The sequence below is a fragment of the Rhinopithecus roxellana genome, chromosome 4, assembly GCF_007565055.1.
Source record: "Rhinopithecus roxellana isolate Shanxi Qingling chromosome 4, ASM756505v1, whole genome shotgun sequence".
Lineage (NCBI taxonomy): Eukaryota > Metazoa > Chordata > Mammalia > Primates > Cercopithecidae > Rhinopithecus > Rhinopithecus roxellana.
The window spans coordinates 75,077,628-75,098,700 of NC_044552.1; the positions used below are offsets into that span (position 1 = coordinate 75,077,628).

Below are 21,073 nucleotides of genomic sequence, written 5' to 3' on the forward strand. Positions count from 1 at the left end.
CATCTAGACTCAGCTCTGCTGCTGTTGAGTGAGTGAGTGCTAGCCTGAAGGTGGGTAGTGCGGAATGCACTCACTGTAGCACTTTGAGCTGGATTGATGTATTACCTCATTTTATTCATGAGAAAACTGCGTCCTAGAGGAGGTTACCAACTTTCCTAAAGTCATATAGCTACCAGGTGGAAGATTGTATATTGGACTCAATTCTGTCTTCCGCCAAAGCATCTCTTGTTAGCCACTACTCTCTGCTGCCTCCTGTAATTAAGTAAATATAACACATTATGATATGTGTTAAAATGGCTAGTGGAAAGTGCTTTGGGAGCACATAGGAAGGAGTAAATACATTTTGGGATTTGGGGAAGTGTTTCATGCAGAGGAGGTGACATGAGATTGGTCTTAAATGGCAAGTGGGAGAAGGGCATTCCATATATAGGGGAAAGTATATATGAAAGCGTGGAGGTGTTTAGTATATGGTAAAGATTTGAATGTGATTGGCACTTACAACCAAGTTAACTATTTTAAGAGTGTTATACTTTATCCTGTAAGTTATTTGGTAAACAATGGAGGTTTTAAAGTATGGTAATAAAACATGGTCAGTTTGGCTTTTGTGGAGTATTGTGTGGAGAATGGTTTGGTGGGTGGAGGGGGAGGTTGGTGATGGCTGGGTGGGAAACTAGATGGAGGGGGTGTACATTTCAGAGGCTCTTTCCAGTGACAGGCGATCGGATTAGAAAGAATTCTAAGAAAGCTTGGACTGTTTATTGAATATAAGTACAGAGGAGAGAATGAGAATGGAGTGCAGATTTTGAATTTTCACTCATTTCCAGGATTACTTATTTCTTGTCCTCTTGAAAGCTGTTTGGTAATTGGCCAATGATCAGTTTGGGGATTAAGTTCAGGGAAAAGAATGGGGATGAATTTTTTTTGAGGCTGGGTTCTCATGTTGTTACCCAGGTTGGAGTGCAGTGGCACCATCACTGCTCACTGCAGCCTCAATCTCCTGGGCTGAACCATCCTCCTGCCTCAGCCTCCCAAATAGCAGGAACTACACATGCACACCATCTATAGAGTTGTAATTACAGTACAATGGGTTATCTCAGTCTCCTGTTGAGTGGTTTGGTTTTTTTTGTTCTTTTTTTTGACAATAACTTCTTGTCCGATAGTGAGTGTTTTTGTTTTTTGTTTTGTTTTTTCTTGGAGACAGGGTCTCACTCTGTCACCCAGGCTGGAGTGCAGTAGCACAATCTCGGCTCACTGCAACCTCTGTCTCCCAAGCTCAAGTGACCCTCCCACCTTGGCCTCCAAGTAGCTGGGACTACAGGTGCACCATCATGCCCAGCTAATTTTTCTAATTTTTGTAGAGATAGGGTTTCACTGTGTCACCAAGGCTGTGTTTCTTGACATTAGAAAAAACTAACTTGTATCAGCTTTGTATTCAAAGGGATATGTCTTAATGTTCATATTTAGAGCTTATGGTCGATTTTTTTTTTTTTTTTTTTTTGAGACAGAGTCTTGCTCTGTTGCCCAGACTGGAGTGTAGTGGCATGATCTCGGCTCACTGCAACCTCTGCCTCCCAGGTTCAAGTGATTCTCCTGCCTCAGCCTCCTGAGTAGCTGAGATTACAGGAGCCCACCACCACGCCTGGCTAATTTTTGTATTTTTAGTAGAGATGGGGTTTCACCATGTTGGCCAGGCTGGTCTTGAACTCCTGATCTCAGATGATCCGCTTGCTTCAACCTCCCAATGTGTAGAGCTTACAGTTTTCTCAGGCTTTCGCTCTTGAAGGAATGTTAGAGATCTGAGAAAACTTTAAATTGTTTTAAAAAGTCATTCCCTCTTTGTTCTATCCTAACAGAGGGGTGTATCAGACATGCAGCATATACACACTTAAGTCCTATGCAGAGGAAAGCAGTTGGGAACTTGGCAGTAGGAATTACAGGACTACATGAAGGTTTTATAGATGTGGTGACAAACATTAGATTAATAACTGCATTATTTTGGTCGGGTGCGATGGCTCACGCCTGTAATCCCAGCACTTTGGGAGGCCGAGGTGGGCACATCGTTTGAGGTAAAGAGTTTGAGACCAGCCTGGTGAACATGGTGAAACTCCATCTCTACTAAAAATAGAAAAAAAATTAGTTGGTTGCCTGTAATCCCAGCTACTTGGGAGGCTTAGGCAGGAGAATTGCTTGAACCTGGGAGGTGGAGGATGCAGTGAGCTGAGATTGCACAACTGCACTCCAGCCCGGGTGACAGAGTGAGACTCTTGTCTAAAAAAATAAAAATAGGCCAGGCGCGGTGGCTCGTGCCTGTAATCCCAGTACTTTGGGAGGCCGAGGTGGGCGGATCATGAGGTCAGGAGTTTGAGACCAGCCTGGCCAATATGGTGAAACCCCGTCTCTACTAAAAATACAAAAATTAGCTGCGCGTGGTGGCAGGCGCCTGTAGTCCCAGCTACTCAGAAAGCTAAGGCAGGAGAATGGCTTGAACCTGGGAGGCAGAAGTTGCAGTGAGCTGAGATGGCACCACCGTACTCCAACCTGGGTGACAGAGCAAGACTCTGTCTCAAAAAAATAATAAAATAAAATATAGATAATAAATTTAAAAACCCGAAAAAGAAAACCCTGCATTATGTAAAATTGCTTTTATTTAAAGGTCACATTGCATATTTGCTTGATCTTGGGAAGACCTGAGAAACAAAGATAGGTTTTCTTTGATGCTTTTCTTAGATGCTTGTTCCCTTAGTCATACTTTTTATTTAGACATAAAGAAGGTGATTACAAATGTATTCATAAATTGCTTGGACTTGCTTTTAAAAATGTTTTCATATTACCAGACTTTATTGATGACAAATGTTGTTACACTATTTCACCATCACATTGTTTCTTTGGTAGGCATTGCTGTTCATTCTTTTAAAAAGATGTTCTTGGCCAGGCACAGTGGCTCACGCCTGTAATCCCAGCACTTTGGGAGGCTGACGCGGGTGGATCACGAGGTCAAGAGATCGACACCATCCTGGCCAACGTGGTGAACCCTGTCTCTAACAAAAATACAAAAATTAGTTGGGTGTAGTAGGGTACGCCTTTAGTCCCAGCTGTTCGGGAGGCTGAGGCAGGAGAATCACTTGAACCCAGGAGGCGGAGGTTGCAGTGAGCCGAGATCATGCCACTGCACTCCAGCCTGGGCGACAGAGTGAGACTCTGTCTCAAAAAAAAAAAAAAAAAAAAAGAAAAATATTCTTTACATTTTGGAATTGTGTTTGTCAGTAGGAATTTTCTCGTGTAGATTCCAAATCTTTTTTTGCTTTAGATTTTTGTTTAGTTTTAGTAGTTACTGATTAAATGTTCACTGTTTGACCGTACAGGTACAGCAGATGATACAAAGATGAACGCAGTATAAACATAGTCTTGTTTTGGTAGAATTTGTAACCCGGGTGGGGTGACAGGACTAGGATTAGACAAATGCACTGATTATTATATGCAGAACACAAGAAAGAAAGTGTAAGAAAAGTGAAAACAAGTGCTGTGGAGGTTAGTTGGATGAAGTATTTGCATCTAGTTGGCTGTGATAGTGGGGATCTAGAGGTCAAGAAAGGCTTTTGCACGGTAGGTGAATTTTTGACTAGACTTTTGAGGACGAAGAAGTTTTTTTTTTTTAAGACGGAGTCTTGCTCTGTCGCCCGGGCTGGAGTGTGGTGGCACGATATTGGCTCACTGCAACCTCCGCCTCCCGGGTTCAAGTGATTCTCCTGCCTCAGCCTCTTGAGTCGCTGGGATTACAGGCGCCCACCACCATGCCCAGCTAATTTTTGTATTTTTAGTAGACACGGGGTTTCACCATCTTGGCCAGACTGGTGTTGAACTCCTGACCTCGTGATCCACCCACCTCGGCCTCCCAAATGAACTACAGCGCCTGGCCGAAGATTTTTAATTTTTTTTTTCCCGCAATTTAACCTACATCATGTTTTGAAGGATAAAGATTTTAATCAGTTGGGGAGGGGAGGAGGACTGCAAAGAAGAAATAGCATGAGTATGGAACATGTTCAAAGTACATATCAAGTTAGTTGGAACCAGGGTTCATAGAGTGAGAAAATGTGAGAAAAGACCAAAAGTGGATTTAAATCATGGAGAATCTTGTATGCCCAGCTGAAAGTTTCTATACTTTCTGTCTCCGTAAGTTTGCGTGTTCTAGATATCTCATATATGTAGAATCATAAAAATTTGTCCATTTGTGTCTGGAGTATTTTACTTAGCATAATGTTTTCAGGGTTCATCCATGTTGTAGCATGTATCAGAATCTCATTCCTTTTATTGCTGAGTAATACTCTATTGTAGGATATACCACATTTTGTTTATTTGTTGAACACTTGGACAGTTTCCACCCTTTGGCTGTTGTGAATAATGCTGCAGTGAACATTGTCAGTTCTTTCGAGGATATTCCTAGGAGTGGAATTGTTGGGTCATGTGCTAATTCTATGGTTACCCTTTTTTTTTTTTTTTTTTTTGAGATGGAGTCTCGCTCTGTCGCCCAGGCTGGAGTGCAGTGGCCGGATCTCAGCTCACTGCAAGCTCCGCCTCCCGGGTCTACGCCATTCTCCTGCCTCAGCCTCCCGAGTAGCTGGGACTACAGGCGCCCGCCACCTCGCCCGGCTAGTTTTTTGTATTTTTTAGTAGAGACGGGGTTTCACCGTGTTAGCCAGGATGGTCTCGATCTTCTGACCTCGTGATCCGCCCGTCTCGGCCTCCCAAAGTGCTGGGATTACAGGCTTGAGCCACCGCACCCGGCCCCTTTTTTTTTTGATATGGAGTCTTGCTGTGTTGCCCAGGCTGGAGTGCAATGGCGCGATCTCAGCTCACAGCAGCCGCCGCCTCCCAGGTTCAAGCGATTCTCCTGCTTCAGCCTCCCAAATAGCTGGGACCACAGGTGTGCGCCACCAGTCCTGGCTAATTTTTCTATGTTTAGTGGGGACGCAGTTTCACCATATTGGCCAGTCTGGTCTCCAGCTCCTGGCCTCAAGTGATCTGCCTGCCTCGGCCTCTCAAAGGACGGGATTACAGGCATGAGCCACCCCAACCAGCCTTATGTTTAGGTTTTCGAGGAACCACCAAACTGTTTTCCATAGTGGCGGCACCATTTTACATTCCTTATTTTTATTTATTTTTTTTCTGATACGGAGTCTCACTCTGTCGCCCAGGCTGGAGTGCAGTGGCGCGATCTCGGCTCTTTGCAAGCTCCACCTCCTGGGTTCACGCCATTCTCCTGCCTCACCCTCCTGAGTAGCTGGGACTACAGTCCCCCGCCACCACGCCTGGCTACATTCCTTACTTTTAAAATAGAGATGAGGTTTCACTATGTTGTCCAGGCTGGTTGTGAACTCCATGTTACATTCCTCCAAGCAATGTTCCTTCGTCTCCAATGCTTGTTGTTTTATGTTTTTTAGAAAAATTATAGCTAATAATGTATAGCTATAATATTAGTTAATTCTATTAAAATTATATATGAAATTATGGTTAATACTTTTGTTTTTGTTTCTTTTTTGAGGTGGGGTGTAGCCCTGTCCCCCAAGCTGGAGTGCAGTGGCGCTATCTTGGCTCACTGCAACCTCTGTCTCCCGGGTTCAAGCGACTCTCCTGGCTCAGCCTCCTGAGTAGCTGGAACTATAGGTGCATGCCACCACACCTGGCTAATTTTTGTGTATTTTTTTTTGTTTTTGAGACGAAGTCTCACTTTGTCGTCCAGGCTGGAGTGCAGTGGCGTGATCTCAGCTCACGGCCACCTCGGCCTCCCAGGTTCCAACAATTCTCCTGCCTCAGCCTCCCGAGCAGCTGGGATTACAGGCACGTGCCACCACACTTGCCTAATTTTTGTATTTTTAGTAGAGATGGAGTTTCACCGTGTTGACCAGGCTGGTCTTGAACTCCTGACTTCAAGTAATCTGCTGGCCTCAGCCTCCCAAAGTGCTGGGATTACAGGCATGAACCACTGTGCCTGGCTTAATTATTTTTTTAATTTTTAAAAAATTAAATGATAGATTTGAAGTGTATCTTATGGTTTGGATTTGCATTTTCCTAATGGCTGATGATGTTGAACATCTTTTCATATTGGCCATTTGTTTTTGGAGAAATGTCTATTTAAATCCTTTGCCCATTTTTAAATTGGGTTATCTTTTTCTCTATGTGTTCTGGATATAAATCTCTTGTTAGATACACAGTTTGCAAGTATTTTCTCATTCTGTAGGTTCCCTTTTTACTTTCTTGATAATGTCCTTTGATGAATCAAAAACCAAAAGCTTTTAATTTTGATGAAGTCCAGTTTATCTATTTTTTTTTGTTGTTCATGCTTTAGGTGTTTTATCTTTTTCTGAGATGGAGTCTCACTCTATTGTCCAGGCTGGAGTGCAGTGGTGCAATCTCTGCTCACTGCAACCTCCACCTCTCAGGTTCAAGTGATTCTCCTGCCTCAGCCTCCTGAGTAGCTGGGATTACGGGCATGTGCCACCATGCCTGGGTAAGTTTTGTATTTTTAGTAGAGACGGGGTTTCATCATGTTGACCAGGCTGGTCTCGAACTCCTGACCTCATGATCCACCTGCCTTGGCCTCCCAAAGGGCTGGAATTACAGGTGTGAGCCACCACGCCTGGTGTCATATCTAAGAATCCTGTGGTAACTCTAGGCTTATAAAAATCTGTTCGTATTTTTTTTCTAAAAGATTTATGGTTTCGGCCCTTATGTCTTTGATACATTTTGAGGTAATTTTTGTAAATGATGTGAGAAGGGGGTCCAACTTCATTCTTTTCCATGTGGAAATCCAGTTGTCTCAGCATCGTTTGTTGAAGAGTCTGTTCAGCATTGAATGGCTTGGTAACCTTGTCAAAAATCAACTGGCCATAGATGTATAGGTAGAACTATTTTTTATGGGGTAACTAATTGAACATAGTTTCACTGTGATGGCCTGTTAATATTAGAGTACCTCAAGGCTGATTCCTGGACATTAACATCTACAGTTATGCCTTTTGGTGATCTCATCCAACCTAATGACTTTAAATATAACCAGCCTACATGATGAGGACTCCCAGACTCCCAAATTTCTATTTCCAGGCTGGACTGGACTTCTTGTTTTTTTTTTTTTGGAGACAGAGTTTTACTTTGTCATGTAGGTTGGAATGCAGTGGTGTGATCTTGGCTCACTGCAACCGCCGCTTCCTGGGTTTAAGTGATTCTCCTGCCTCAGCCTCCTGAGTAGCTGGGATTACAGGCATATAATAACCACCTGTGGCTAATTTTTGTATTTTTAGTAGAGCCGGGTTTCACCATGTTGGCCAGGCTGGTCTTGAACTCCTGACCTCAAGTAATCTGCCCACCTCGGCCTCCCAAAGTGCTGGGATTACAGGCATGAGCCACTGCACCTAGCCCAGTCTGAACTTCTTTCCTCAGACTCCAGACTTAATGTGTAAAAGTGCTTAACCCACATTTCCACTTGGATATCTAATAGAGATCTTTCTATTAATATGCATATAATTGATAGGATTACTTTCTTCCCCTCCCCCTTAACCTTCTTGACCCATAATCTTTAGTTAATCACAACTGTCTTTTCAGCTGTTCAGAAAAGAAGTTTAGGGGTCATTCTTTGTTTTTTATTTAAATTTTTACCTTTAAGCTTTGGTGGACTGAAGAGGTTATTCTTGATTCTTCTCTTTCTCATACTCCACTTTCAGACTATTAGTATGTTCTTTTGGCTCTACCTTTGAAATACATCGTGTCTGACCATTTCTCATCACTCCACAAACACTACTGTCCTGGTTTATTGCCTAGATTATCATTAGCTTCCTAGTTAGTCTGTTTCTACCCTGGCTGAGTGTAGTCTTTTCTCAAAATAGTAGCAAGGATCCTTTATAACAGGAGTCAGCTCATACGATTCTGCTCAGAACTCTTCAGGGCTCTCTGTCTCAATCTGACAAGAAGCTCAAGTCTTAGAGAGTAAAGTCCTTCATGGTCTCTTTGATCCCTTTGCTGTTTCCATTCCAGCCATAGCTGCCTCACTGCACTTGTGAACACAGCGAAGCCACACTCTTTCTTTCAGTCCTTTACTGTTGCTGCTCCCTTTGCCTGGAATACTTTTCCTCTAGATAATCACATTACCTCTTCCCTCATCTCTGTTGTCTTTGCTCAGATGCTATCTTCCCTGAGCATCCTATTTTAAATTGTAGTGTTTCTTACCCCTACCTCACTAATTTTCTCTCAAAGGACCCTTCAACAACATGGGTTTGAACTATGTAGGTCCACTTATACGTGGATTTTTTTCAGTAAATATATTGGATAACTTTTTGGAGACTTGTAACAGTTTGAAAAAATTTTGCAGAAGAAATGTAGCCTAGAAATATCAAAAAGAAATTAAGAAAAAGATATTATAAATGCATAAAATGTATGTAGATACTAGTCTGCTTTATCATTCGCTACCATGAAAGAAGCACGTATCTATTGTAAAAGGTAAAATTTATCAAAACTTATGTACACAAACACTATAGATAGGACATGGAGTCATTTGCAGTTGAGAGAAATGTAGTATTAAATCATAACTGCATAAAATTAGTGTATACTACTGTAATACTTTTATAACCATCTTCTTTGCTATTGCAGTGAGCTCAAGTGTTGCAAGTATCCGCTTAAAACATTGTGTGATGCTGATCATCTCTGTGTAAGCAGTTTGTCCCTTCAGTAAATTCCTTATCACCATAAAAAGTGATGTCTTGAGGTTCTCTTGTATTTTTCTTTGTATTTAGTGCAATACCATAAACCTTGCAACACCATGGGACTCATACAAAGTGCCACTAGTGATGCTCTAAGTGCTCCTAAGAAGAAAAAAGTCATGATGATAACAGAAAAAGTTGAATTGCTTGATATATACTGTAGATTGAGGTCTGCAGCTTATAAACAGATGACATAAACTTAAGGTATTAATAAATACAGTACTGTAAATGTATTTTCTCTTATGATTTTCTTGACATTGTCTTTTTTCTAGCTTACTTTATTGTAAGCATACAGTATATAATACATACACAAAATATGTGTTAATCAACTCTATGTTATCTGTAAGGCTTCTAGTCAACAGTAGGCTATTAGTAGTTAAGTTTTGGGGGAGCCAAAAGTTATATGCAGATTTGCGACTGCACAGGGGGTAGGGACAGGGCCCCTAAACCCAACGTTGTTCAGGGGTTAACTATATATTATATAATTTACTTTGTTTATTGCTATGGTCTTTGAGAGCAGGGTTTTTTGTTTTGTTTTCTTCTATATCCTCAGTGTCCAGAAAAGTCCGGGTACGTAGTGGATATTCACTAAATGTTTGTTAAATAAAGGAGTTCATCATTCTCAAGAAATATTTATATAGTGCCTCCTCTATTCCAGGAAACTGGAAAGAGGAGGGTGAACACTGTGGATAAGATACAGTCTCTGCCCTTGAACTTCAGTACAGAGGAATCAAAATTGGCTTTTAGTACTGGCTGCTGAAGAATGGTGGTGCCAACGGGCAAACTGCTGAAAAGAATGTATAGTCCTACTGGCTTTTTTAGAAAGGAGTTACAAAAGTGTTAATGCTCTTAAACCTAGTAATTATACTTCTGGGGCTGTGTTCTAAGGATAGAGTGTTCTGAATACTTCTAGGACCAAAGAGATCCATAATACCAAGAAATTAGAAACATTTTATGTATCTAATTATAGAACAGTAGGTATATTGTGGTATCTTTATTCATTTGGTTATTAGTAGTCATTAAGTGATATTTATAATGATCTAAACACAGGGAAATGTTTAGAAATTTTAAAAATTAAAAATTGCTGCTAATGCAACCTTAACACAAACTTCAGCTTTTCGTTTTTGTCTCTTTCAGTCTGTACACTGATACATCATAGAAATGCTACCCTTAAGTGGGCTTTTATGTGTCCCATTTTTCTCTTTGAGAAGCTCACTTGGGCAGCTGCTGCAGTGGGGATAAGCACCAGGTATCGTCAACACTGCAAAAGGGCCCTTACAGGCCCTGATTGAAGCAGCAGGGCAGCCCTTTAATTGATTGAAGCTCATTCCTCAGGAAGTCAGTTGCTGGAGCTTCCTTCTTCACAGAGCTGTTTCTCTTCTGAGAGTGTACCTTCAACCTTGCCAACTCTCCTGTCTTCTTTGCCTTTTCCAGATATTCTCCTAAATATAACTAAAAGGAAACATACTACAGTGGTATTAATGATTACTAGCTGGGTGTTGGATTGGTGGATTTTTTTCTTCCACTGTATGCCAAATTTTCTTTTTCCTCCTTTTTCTTTTTTTTTGAGACAGGGTCTCACTCTGTTTCCCAAGGCCGAGGGTAGTGGCACGATCACGGCTCATTGTAGCCTCGATCTCCTGGTCTCAAGAAGCTAATTCTTCTGCCTCAGCTTTCTGAGTTGCTGGGACTATGCGTGTGTGCCACCATACCCAGCTGGTTTATTAATTTTTTTTTGTAGAGATGAGGTCTTGCTATGTTGCCAGGCAACATATGAATTTGTATCAACACTCAAAATCTTATTAAAACAATCTCTGGCTAGCATTACGATCTTGAGCAAGACACACTCTGCACTCATCTTCAGAGGCCTTTTCAGCTCAATGAATTCTTTTTACTTTGGGGTATGTGGTTTTTAAAGTTCTGGTGGGACATACATTCTTGTGTGTTAAGTTGCCTTTCCTTCTTAGCTAGCATTTATTTACTTTCCTAGTACTTGAGTTTCTCTTCCATTTTCTCTTGTTTTACCTGTTTTTGGTTAACCTTTTACTTAGGCTATGGATTATCACTATAAGATTAAGAGTAAAAGAAAAATAGGAGGACAGAGCTAACAGAGTGGTTAGTACATTAATAATGAAACTTCCCAGGTCCTCCTTTCCCTTCTTCCCTCCCCTCCTCCCAGGTAAGTACTGAAAGATACTACAACGAGTCTTTTTTTTTTTTTAAAGAATACTTTCAGGGGAATGGGAAAAGACAATTGTTGCCTGCCTGGTTTATTCTGCCAACCTTTCCTATCCTCCTTTTCCCTGTGTTCCTGATATGTAGGTCATATCGTTTAACTTGTTTTTCATGAACCCTCTGTAGCTATGTCTGTGTGCCTGTGTGTGAGAGTGTGTATGTGTGCACTTTAAATCAGGGGCAATTTTGTGTCCCAGAGGATATTTGTGAATTTCTGAATATTTTTTTGGTCTCCACTGGGGAGCTGTTCCTGGCGTCTAGTGGGTAGAGATCATGATGCTGCTAAACATCCTAAAATGCACAGAAACATTAAATTATAAGAATTGTGTAGTCCAAAATGTCAGTATCGCTGATGTTGAAAAGCCCTGCTCTGTAGTACTTATTTCAGTACCATAAAAGGAAAAGAGAAAGAGATAGTATATAATTGTATGCTGCTGTCAAGTACCCGCTTAGGGAAGATAAAACTCTTGATTTATTTGAACTTCTTGGTTTGTATTGGTTTGCACTTAGATTGTTCAGGAATTCCTGAGAATTGTGAACTTTGGTGGTAGAGGGGTGGTTCTGCTGTGATCCAGTGGTTTTTTTTTTTTTTTTGTTCAAGAAATTTTCAGTTGCCTTCTAGGTTCCCTCCTCCATTGCCAGAGTATGTGTAGTGGATAGGTGTTAAGTAGATCCCACGTTTCTGTAACCTTTCTGATTTAGGTAATCTGTGATTGTGTATCCTGGGTGGTGGTGATGGTGAACAATATGTAGTCTTATGAAGCCTATATTCCAAATCCAAATGGTTCTGAACTGGCCTTGGGAATGAGATATCATGGCTAACTGTTCAGATTCAAGTTAAGAGCATAGTGATTACTGGATGACTTTTATTTTTCAGTCATCTAGAGCCATGATTCCCAGTTTTTCACTTCCAAGTTATTTGCATGCTTTTCATATTCTGAAACATTCTGGGAAACCACAATTAAAGGAAATATTTTTTTTTAATTTTTTAAAAAATTATTTTTATTTTTATTTTTTACTATTTTTTAGTTTTTGAGGCAATCTTCTTGTACTTTCACCCGGGCTGGAGTGCAGTGGCATAATCTTGGCTCACTGCAGCCTCTGCCTCCTGGGTTCAAGTGATTCTCCTGCTTCAGCCTCCCGAGTAGCTGGAATTACAGGCACTCACCACCACACCTGCCTAATTTTTGTATTTTTAGTAGAGATGGGGTTTTGCCATGTTGGCCAGCCTGGTCTCGAACTACTGACCTCATGCAATCTGTCTGCCTCGGCCTCCCAAGTGCTGGGATTACAGGCATGAACTTTTTTTTGACAGTTCAATTTGGTTGGTTAGTTTAATAATGAAAACTGCCTTTGCCAATTAGGTTATATGGTATATGTTTTCTATAAATCAAATAAGCTAATCTGCAGCTTTAGGTTTTGACAAAATACACTTGAAGTACAAGGTAAAGCTATTTTGGCAGAGATTGAGCCATACTGACAGAAGTGTACTTTTTGTTTTCAAAAATAAGTTTTAGTTGGTTTTTTTTCTTTGAGACGCTGTCTCGCACCATTGCCCAGGCTGAACTGCAGTAATGTGATCATGGCTTGCTACAGCCTCGAATTGCTGGGCTCCCGTGATCCTCCTGCCTCAGCCTCCTGAGTAGCTGGGACTGTAGGCGTGTACCACCATGCCCAGGTAATTTTTAAAGTTTTTGTAGAGACAGGGTCTTCCTGTGTTGCCCAGGATAGACTTGCACCCCTGAGCTCAAGTGGTCCTCCTGCCTCAGCCTCCTAGAGTGCTGGGATTACAGGCGTGAGCTACTGTGCCTGGCCATTGTAATATTCTTTCAACTTTTATGATGACTTGAATATTTTCAAAACAAAAAAATTGGGAAAAACTTTAAAGTCACAGGGAATTAAAAAAGTAATTTTAAGAAGTGTATTTCGGTATTATAAGAAATGACTTACTGGGGCTGGCTGGGTGCAGTGGCTCATACCTGTAATCCCAGCATTTTGGGAGGCCAAGTGGGTGGAACTGGAGGTCAGGAGTTTGAGACCAGTCTGGCCAACATGGCGAAACCCCATCTCTACTAAAAATACAAAATTAGCTGGGTGTGGTGGTGCATGCCTGTAATCCCAGCTACTTGGAAGGCTGAGGCATTGCTTGAACCTGGGAGGCAGAGGTTGCAGTGAGCTGAGATCGTGCCATTGCACTCCAGCCTGGGTGACAGAGTGAGACTCCATCAGAAAAAAAGAAAAGAAAAGGAAGTGACTTACTGGGGCCAGATGTGGTGTCTCACACCTGTAATCCCAGCACTTTGGGAGGCCAAGGTGGGTGGAACTGGAGGTCAGGAGTTTGAGATCAGCCTGGCCAACATGGCGAAACCCCATCTCTACTAAAAATACAAAATTAACTGGATGTGGTGTTGCATGCCTGTAATCCCAGCTACTTGGAAGGCTGAGGCATTACTTGAACGTGGGAGGCAGAGGTTGCAGTGAGCCGAGATCGCGCCATTGCACTCCAGCCTGGGCTACAGAGTGAGACTCCATCAGAAAAAAAAAAAAAAAAAAAAAAAGAAATGACTTACTGGGGCCAGGTGTGGTGTCTCACACCTGTAATCCTAGCACTTTGGGAGGCTGCGGAGGGAGGATTGCTTGAGCCCAGGAGTTTGAAACCAGCCCGGGCAACATAGATCTCCTTATCTGTACGAAAAAAATACTAGCCAGGCATGGTGGCATGTTCCAGCTACTCCAGAGGCTGAGGTGAGAAGATCACTTGAGCCTGGGAGATTGAGGATGCAGTAAACCGTGATGGCATTACTGTAGTCTAGCCTGGTGACAGAGCAAGACCCTGTCTCAAAACAAAAACAAACAAAAAAAATTAACTCACCAGGATGAAATATATTACATTAGGATAATATTATATGGGAGAAGTAGAATGAAGGAAGGACTGTTCATACATTTTTGTAAATGGATGATGATGGGTATGAAATTGCTGTGGTTTTTAGCTTTCTTTGGATGTATTTAAAAGAGATGTAATTATTTTAATACATCAGCTTTACAGTTGCAGCAAAAGCAAGAATTGACAAATGGACCTGATTAAACTAAAAGAGATTCTGCACAGCAAAATAAACTATCAACAGAGTGAACAGACAACTTACAGAATAAGAGAAAATATTTACAAACTATGCATCCAACAAAGGTCTAATATCCAGAATGTATAAGGAATTTAACAAGCAAAAAATATTCCCATTAAAAAGTGGGCAAAAGTCACGAACATTTCTTAAAAGAAGATTTTTTTTTAAGTGGCCAAGAAACATGAAAAATGCTCAACATCACTAATCAGATAAAAGCAAATTAAAACCACTGTGAGAGATCATCTCATACTAGTCAGAATGGCTATTATAAAAAAGTCAAAAAACAGATGCTAGTGAGGCTGCAGGGAAAAGGGAACACTTATACACTGCTGGTGGGAATGTAAACTAGTTCAGCCACTGTGGAAAGCAGTTTGCAGATTTCTCAAAGAACTGAGAATTGTGATTTGACCCAGCAATCCCATTACTGGGTATATATCTAAAAGAAAATAAATTGTTCTACCAGAAGACGTGCACCCATGTTCATCGCAGCACTGCTCACCATAGCAAAGAGGTAGTACCAACTCAGGTGTCTATCAGTGGTGGACTGGATAAAGAAAATGTAGTAGTGGCTGGGCATGGTGGCTCATGCTTGTAATCCCAGTGCAGGCGCGGCTCGGGACTGGCGGGCAGCTCCGCCTGCAGCCCTGGTGCAGGATCCACTGGGTGAAGCCAGGTGGGCTCCTGAACTGGATGGGGCCTTGGAGAACTTTTATATCTAGCCGGAGGATCATATGTGCACCAATCAGCACTCTGTATTTAGCTAACCTAGTGGAGACTTGGAGAACTTTTCCGTCTAGCACTCTGTGTCTAGCTAAAGGATTGTAGATACACCAATCAGTACTCTGTGTCTAGCTCAAGGTTTGTAAATACACCAATTGGTACTCTGTATCTAGTTAACTCTGTATCTAGCTAACTAGCACTCTGTGACTCTTGTCTATCTCGAGGATTGTAAACGCACCAATCAGCACTCTGTCAAAATGGACCAGTCAGTGCTCTGGAAAATGGACCAATCAGCTCTCTGGAAAATAGACCAATCAGCAGGATGTGGGTGGGGTCAGATAAGGGAATAAAAGCAGGCTGCCCAAGCCAGCAGTGGCAACCGGATCAGGTCACCTGTTCTTTCACTCTTTGCATCTTTGCAATAAATCTTAACTGCTGCTCACTCTTTGGGTCCACGCTGCCTTTATGAGCTCTGACACTCACGGGGAGGTTCTGCAGCTTCGATCCTGAAGCCAGGGAGACCACAAACCCACCGGGAAGAAGGAGCAACTCCAGATGCACTGCCTTTAAAAGATGTAACACTCACCACGAAGGTCTGCAGCTTCACTCCTGACAGCGAGACCGTGAACCCACCAGAAGGAAGAAGCTCCAGACACATCTGAACATCTGAAGGAACAAACTCCCGACACAGCATCTTTAAGAACTGTAATGCTCACCACTAGGGTACGTGGCTTCATTCTTGAAGTCAGTGAGACCAAGAACCCACCAATTCCGGACACAACAGCACTTTGGGACGCCAAGGCAGGTGGATCACCTGAGGTCAGGAGTTCGAGACCAGCCTGACCAACATGGAGAAACCCCATCTCTACTAAAAATTCAGAATTAACCCGATGTGGTGACGCATGCCTGTAATCCCAGCTACTCGAGAGGCTGTGGCAAGGAGAATCGCTTGAACCCGGGAGGCGGAGGTTGTGGTGAGCTGAGATTGCGCCATTGCACTCCAGCCTGGGCAACAAGAGTGAAACTCTGTCTCCAAAAAAAAGTAGTACATATACACGTAGAATACTACACAGCCATTAAAAAGAATGAAATAATGTCCTTTAAAGCACATAAATGCAGCTGGAGGGTATTATTCTAAATGAATTAATGCAGAAACAAAACCAAATACTGCATGTTGTCACTTATAAGTGGGAGCTAAACACTGGGCACACATGGACATAACGATGGCAGCAATTCACACTGGGGTCTACTAGAGGGAGGGAAGGAGACGAGTTGAAAAACTGTTGGATACTATGTGGTAAGTAGGCAAACAAGTTTGAAGACTTTAGATCTGACTAATATTCCTTCACCTCTTTGGGTTTTATGATTATGGTGCAAAGAGTTCAATCAGTAATACTGCTGACTGGCAGATCATCCAGCGTGGACAGAGTGACTTTTTTAGCAAAGGCACTATATGGTTTATGAAGCACAGCCATAACCCAAATCTAGATTATCCTTGCAGCTTTACTATATGAAGTTCAGCTGCTGAGAGCAGTTATGACACGTTTTTATTGTTTTATGATCTTAGGATTTCCTGTTCTATAAATGTGGATAATTTCTTTAAAAACAGTATAAGTTAAGGATACTTCTAACATAATTTTTAGTGCCCATGAAAATAGTAATTCAATAAGCAAGTTTATAAGTGAACTTCATTTTATTCTGTTAAGTGTCTTATTAAAAAACTGTCTGGAATAACTTGACTTGTAATAGTTACTTTGACTTGAGGTCATTCATACAGAGATTTGGAATGTGTACCATGAATATTTAGTTTTGCTGGAAATCTAACTGCTACTATGTTAACGTGTAAACTGTGGCCTGTAGTACTTATTGATTGATTTAAATACTATCCTTAAAGGTTAAGATTTAATTTTTAGGTTGGAAGAGTGGGGCACACAAGGTCCATGCATTGTGTGGCCCCCAAGAATAAGGGGCTGAAAACCACATGTACTTTCTCTTGACCAGGAACAGTAGAACATCATACCTTTGAGTAGATCAAACTGTCTGCTTCATAAAGAGACTTCAGCATTGTTCTTATAAAACCTCATAAAATGTTTCCTTGATTTTATACTTGAAAGTGGGAGACTGTAGAGGCTTAATTTAATAAAATACATATTTAAAAATCACTAGTGGGCCGGGCGCGGTGGCTCAAGCCTGTAATCCCAGCACTTTGGGAGGCCGAGACGGGTGGATCACGAGGTCAGGAGATCGAGACCATCCTGGCTAACACGGTGAAACCCCGTCTCTACTAAAAAAAAATACAAAAATCTAGCTGGGCGAGGTGGCGGGCGCCTGTAGTCCCAGCTACTCGGGAGGCTGAGGCAGGAGAATGGCGTAAACCCGGGAGGTGGAGCTTGCAGTGAGCTGAGATCCGGCCACTGCACTCCAGCCCGGGCGACAGAGCGAGACTCCGTCTCAAAAAAAAAAAAAAAAAAATCACTAGTGGTATTTTCAAGTGTTCATAACTAAACCATGAACATCAGAAAATTGGCATTACTGCCATCTCATTGTCTGACTCCATTTGGGTTTTGTCACTTTTTTTGATGTTCTTTAGAGTAAAATATCCAATTTAGAGTCACATACCACATTTAGTTGATGTGTTTCTTTAGTCTTCTTTAGTCTGAAGTAGTTACTTATCCCTCTGCTTTAAAGATTAGAGACCAGTTATTTAGTAAAATGAATTGGAGTTTGAGTTGTACAGTGTTTTCTCATTATTAAAGTCAGGTTATGTATCTTCGGCAGGAATTTCACAAAACTGATTCTGTGTTCTTCTCATTGCATGCTGTCAGGTGGTGTATGATTTTAGGTTGTCTTTTTTTTGGCGATGCTCACTGATCACTTGATTGAGGTGGTGTCTGTTTAGGTGTTCTATGTTTCCTATTGCTGCTGTAACAAATTACCACAAACTCATTGGTTTAAAACAGCACACATTTGTTCTCTTAACAGTTCTGGAGGCCAGAAGTCCAAAATCAGTTTCTTTGGGCTGAAGTCGTGATGTTGGCAGGGCTCGTTCCTTCTGGAGGCTCTAGGGTAGCATCTGCTTTCTTGCCTTTTCCAGCTTCTGTAGATAGCCTGTATTTTTTAGCTTGTGGCCCTTCCCTCGTCTTTAAAAAGGGCATTAGTCCAGCATCTGCTTTCACTGTCATATCACCATCTCTGTCTTTGACCCTCCTGCCTTCCTCTTAAAAGTACCCCTGTGATTATGGTCCTCCTATGATAATCTCCCTATTTCAAGATCCTTAACTTAGTCATATCTGTAAAGTCCCTTTTGTCATTTAAGATGGTATATTTACTGGTTCCAGGTATCAGGATGTGGACATCGTGGGGGACAGTTATTCAGCCTACCCAACTGTAAAGTCATTCGTTTCCCCTTTGTAATTAGTATTTTGTGGGAGGATACTTGGATTCCTGGTTCCTGTTAGTGGAGAATTTAGAAGCCAAGATCTACATGCTAGATGTGCTCATTGCTACTGGGATTTTTCTGCTCCTAGGTCCATTTAGTAGATAGAGCTAGGGAGTATGTATGTATGTATTTAGAGCTGCATTTGTATTTCTTTATTAAAAGATATTCATTCATAGTGATGTCTTTAATTCCAGTCCAGCAGTACAGGGTTCATTCTTGTTTTCTATTTTTTCACTCCTTTTTCTTGACAGTGGAAAACTAACTCCAGGTATCTTTAACATATTAACTTATTCAATCAGTTCCCCTGCATATTATCAGTTTCCTTTTCTGCTACCATACTCTCCCCTACATGGATCCCTCCCTCTTCCCAATACTTGGTTTTGGTACTTCTTGCTGGGTAGTCCTCCCATGCGGATGACTTCATCTAAGCATGGTGGTAACAGGGTAGTTGGACTTCTTATATGGTGGTTTTGGAACCTTCTATATGCCAAGTCCTTTTACTTACCTGTTATCTCATTTAAGAACTGCAGTTTTGTAGATTTTTTTAATATGGTAAAAAAAAATTGTAGTTAACCAGCTGGACTCATTTTAGATCATCTCAATTGTGTTGGCAGCGTTCAAAACATCGTAAGTTAGGAGCCAGTTGAGCATACACCTTCTTCTCTCCATTAGGCCTGATGAGTATGTTTACCTTGGCCATGCCAGTGTCATAGAGCTTCTTCACAGCCTGTTTGATCTGGTTGCCCTTAACATCCATAGTAAACACAAATGTACTGGTGTCTTCTTCACGGCTGACTTAGTGGTCAAGGGGAACTTGATAATGTCATAATGATAAAGCTTGTTTTTTGTGGTGGTCGTCTTCCTAGGACATTTAAACTGCCTTTGGAGCTGCATTGTCTTAGGTCACTGGAAGGTGGGTGGCCAGTCTTATTTTGTGTGGTTGTGGATGCCTTTCAGCACTGCCTTCTTGTTCTTCAAAGCCTTTGCTTTGACTTTGGCTTTGGGGTGGGCAAGGGCTTCCTCCTTTGTTTTTGGTGCCATCTTCTTAAAAAGGCAGATTTTTATTTCGAAACTTAATTTTTTTTCTTTTTTTTTTGAGACGGAGTCTTGCTCTGTCACCCAGGCTAGAGTACAGTGGTTGTGATCTTGGCTCACTGCATCCTGCCTCCTGGGTTCAAGTGATTCTGCTGCCTCAGCCTCTCGAGTAGCTGGGACTACAGGCACGTGCCACCACGCCTGGCTAATTATTTGTCTTTTTAGTAGAGAGGGGGTTTCACTGTTTTAGGCATGATGATCTCTATCTCCTGACCTCATGATGTGCCTGCCTCGGCCTCCCAATACATTTTTTTTTTTTTTAAACTTGGGAGAGTCATTCAATCCAAGTGCTTGTGGTAAATTTAGTAAAACAATACATACTATTTTTGCTTGGGCTTAATTTCTTTTTAATTGAACTGCAAGTTTTTCCTGAGGCTGAAAATAATAGCTTTTTTTTTTTTTTGAGATGGAGTTTCACTCTTGTTGCCCAGGCTGGAGTGCCATGGCGCAATCTAGGCTCACTGCGACCTGCGCCTCCCAGGTTCAACTGATTCTCCTGCCTCAGCCTCCTGAGTAACGGATTACAGGCATGCGCCACCACACCTGGCTAATTTTGTATTTTTAGTAGAGACAGAGTTTCACCATGTTGGGCAGGCTGGTCTTGAACTGGCTGGTCTCGAATTCCTGACCTTGTGATCTGCCCGCTTCATCCTCCCAAAGTGTTGGGATTGCAGGCGTGAGCCACTGCGCCCAGCCTTAAAATAATAGCTTTTGTCACAACTCTCATATAAACTTAAGTTTTTTGTTTGTTTTGAGATGGAGTTTTACTCTGTTGCCCAGGCTGGAGGGATCTCCGCTCACTGCAACCTCTGCCTCCTGGGTTCAAGTGATTCTCATGCCTCAGCCTCCTGAGTAGCTGGGGCTATAGGTGTGCACCACTATGCCTGTTTAATTTTTGTATTTTTAGTAGAGATGGGGTTTTGCCATGTTGACCAGCTTGGTCTTCAACTCCTGACCTCAGGTGATCCGCCTGCCTCGCCCTCCCAAAGTGCTGGGATTACAGAGGTGAGCCACAGTGCCTTACCCCATAAACCTAAGTTTTACGGGTTTAGGAGACTTTTCCAGCTTAACACAAAATAATTATAATTTGTGATACTGAATTTTACTCTACCTTTTTTTTTTTTTTTTTTTTGAGACAGAGTTTCGCTCTTGTTGCCCAGGCTGGAGTGCAACGGTGCGATCTCGGCTCACTGCAACCTCGGCCTCCCAGGTTCAAGCATTTCTCCTGCCTCAGGCTCCTGAGTAGCTGGGATTACAGGCATGCACCACCACGCCTGGCTAATTTTGTATTTTTAGCAGAGACAGGGTTTCTTCATGTTGAGGCTGGTCTCAAGCTCCTGACCTCAGGTGATCCACCCGCCTCGGCCTCCCAAAGTGCTGGGATTAAAGGCGTGAGCCACCGTGCCCGGCCCCCCCTTTTTTTTATAACATTTTTTAAATGGTGCTTTTTTTAGGGACCAGGGTGCTCTGAGGCAGGAGGTGTGCTTGAGGCCAGGAGTTTGAGATCAGCCTTGGCACCATAGCAAGACCCAGTTTCTACAAAAAACAAAAAAAAAACTTCACAAATATGCATATCATCTTTGGGCAAGGACCATGCTAATCTCTGTATTGCTCTGGTTTTAGTGTATGTGCTGCTGAAGCAAGTACTCAACCTTTGTTTTAACTGCAAGTTGATTTTATGTTACAGCTCCAAGTCTTACTAGTTTTATATCATAAATAGA

At 42.0% G+C, this 21,073-nt stretch overlaps 1 protein-coding gene and 1 non-coding gene across 2 annotated transcripts in view; one reads left to right on the forward strand and one right to left on the reverse strand.

Annotated features, from left to right (window-relative positions):
* Positions 1-21,073, forward strand: part of SEC63 (SEC63 homolog, protein translocation regulator) — a 90,909-nt gene that overhangs the window by 9,700 nt on the left and 60,136 nt on the right. The window lies entirely within an intron of this gene.
* LOC115897130 lies at positions 20,896-20,999 on the reverse strand. Its single transcript, XR_004057069.1, has one exon. It is a non-coding gene; the product is annotated as a U6 spliceosomal RNA (small nuclear RNA).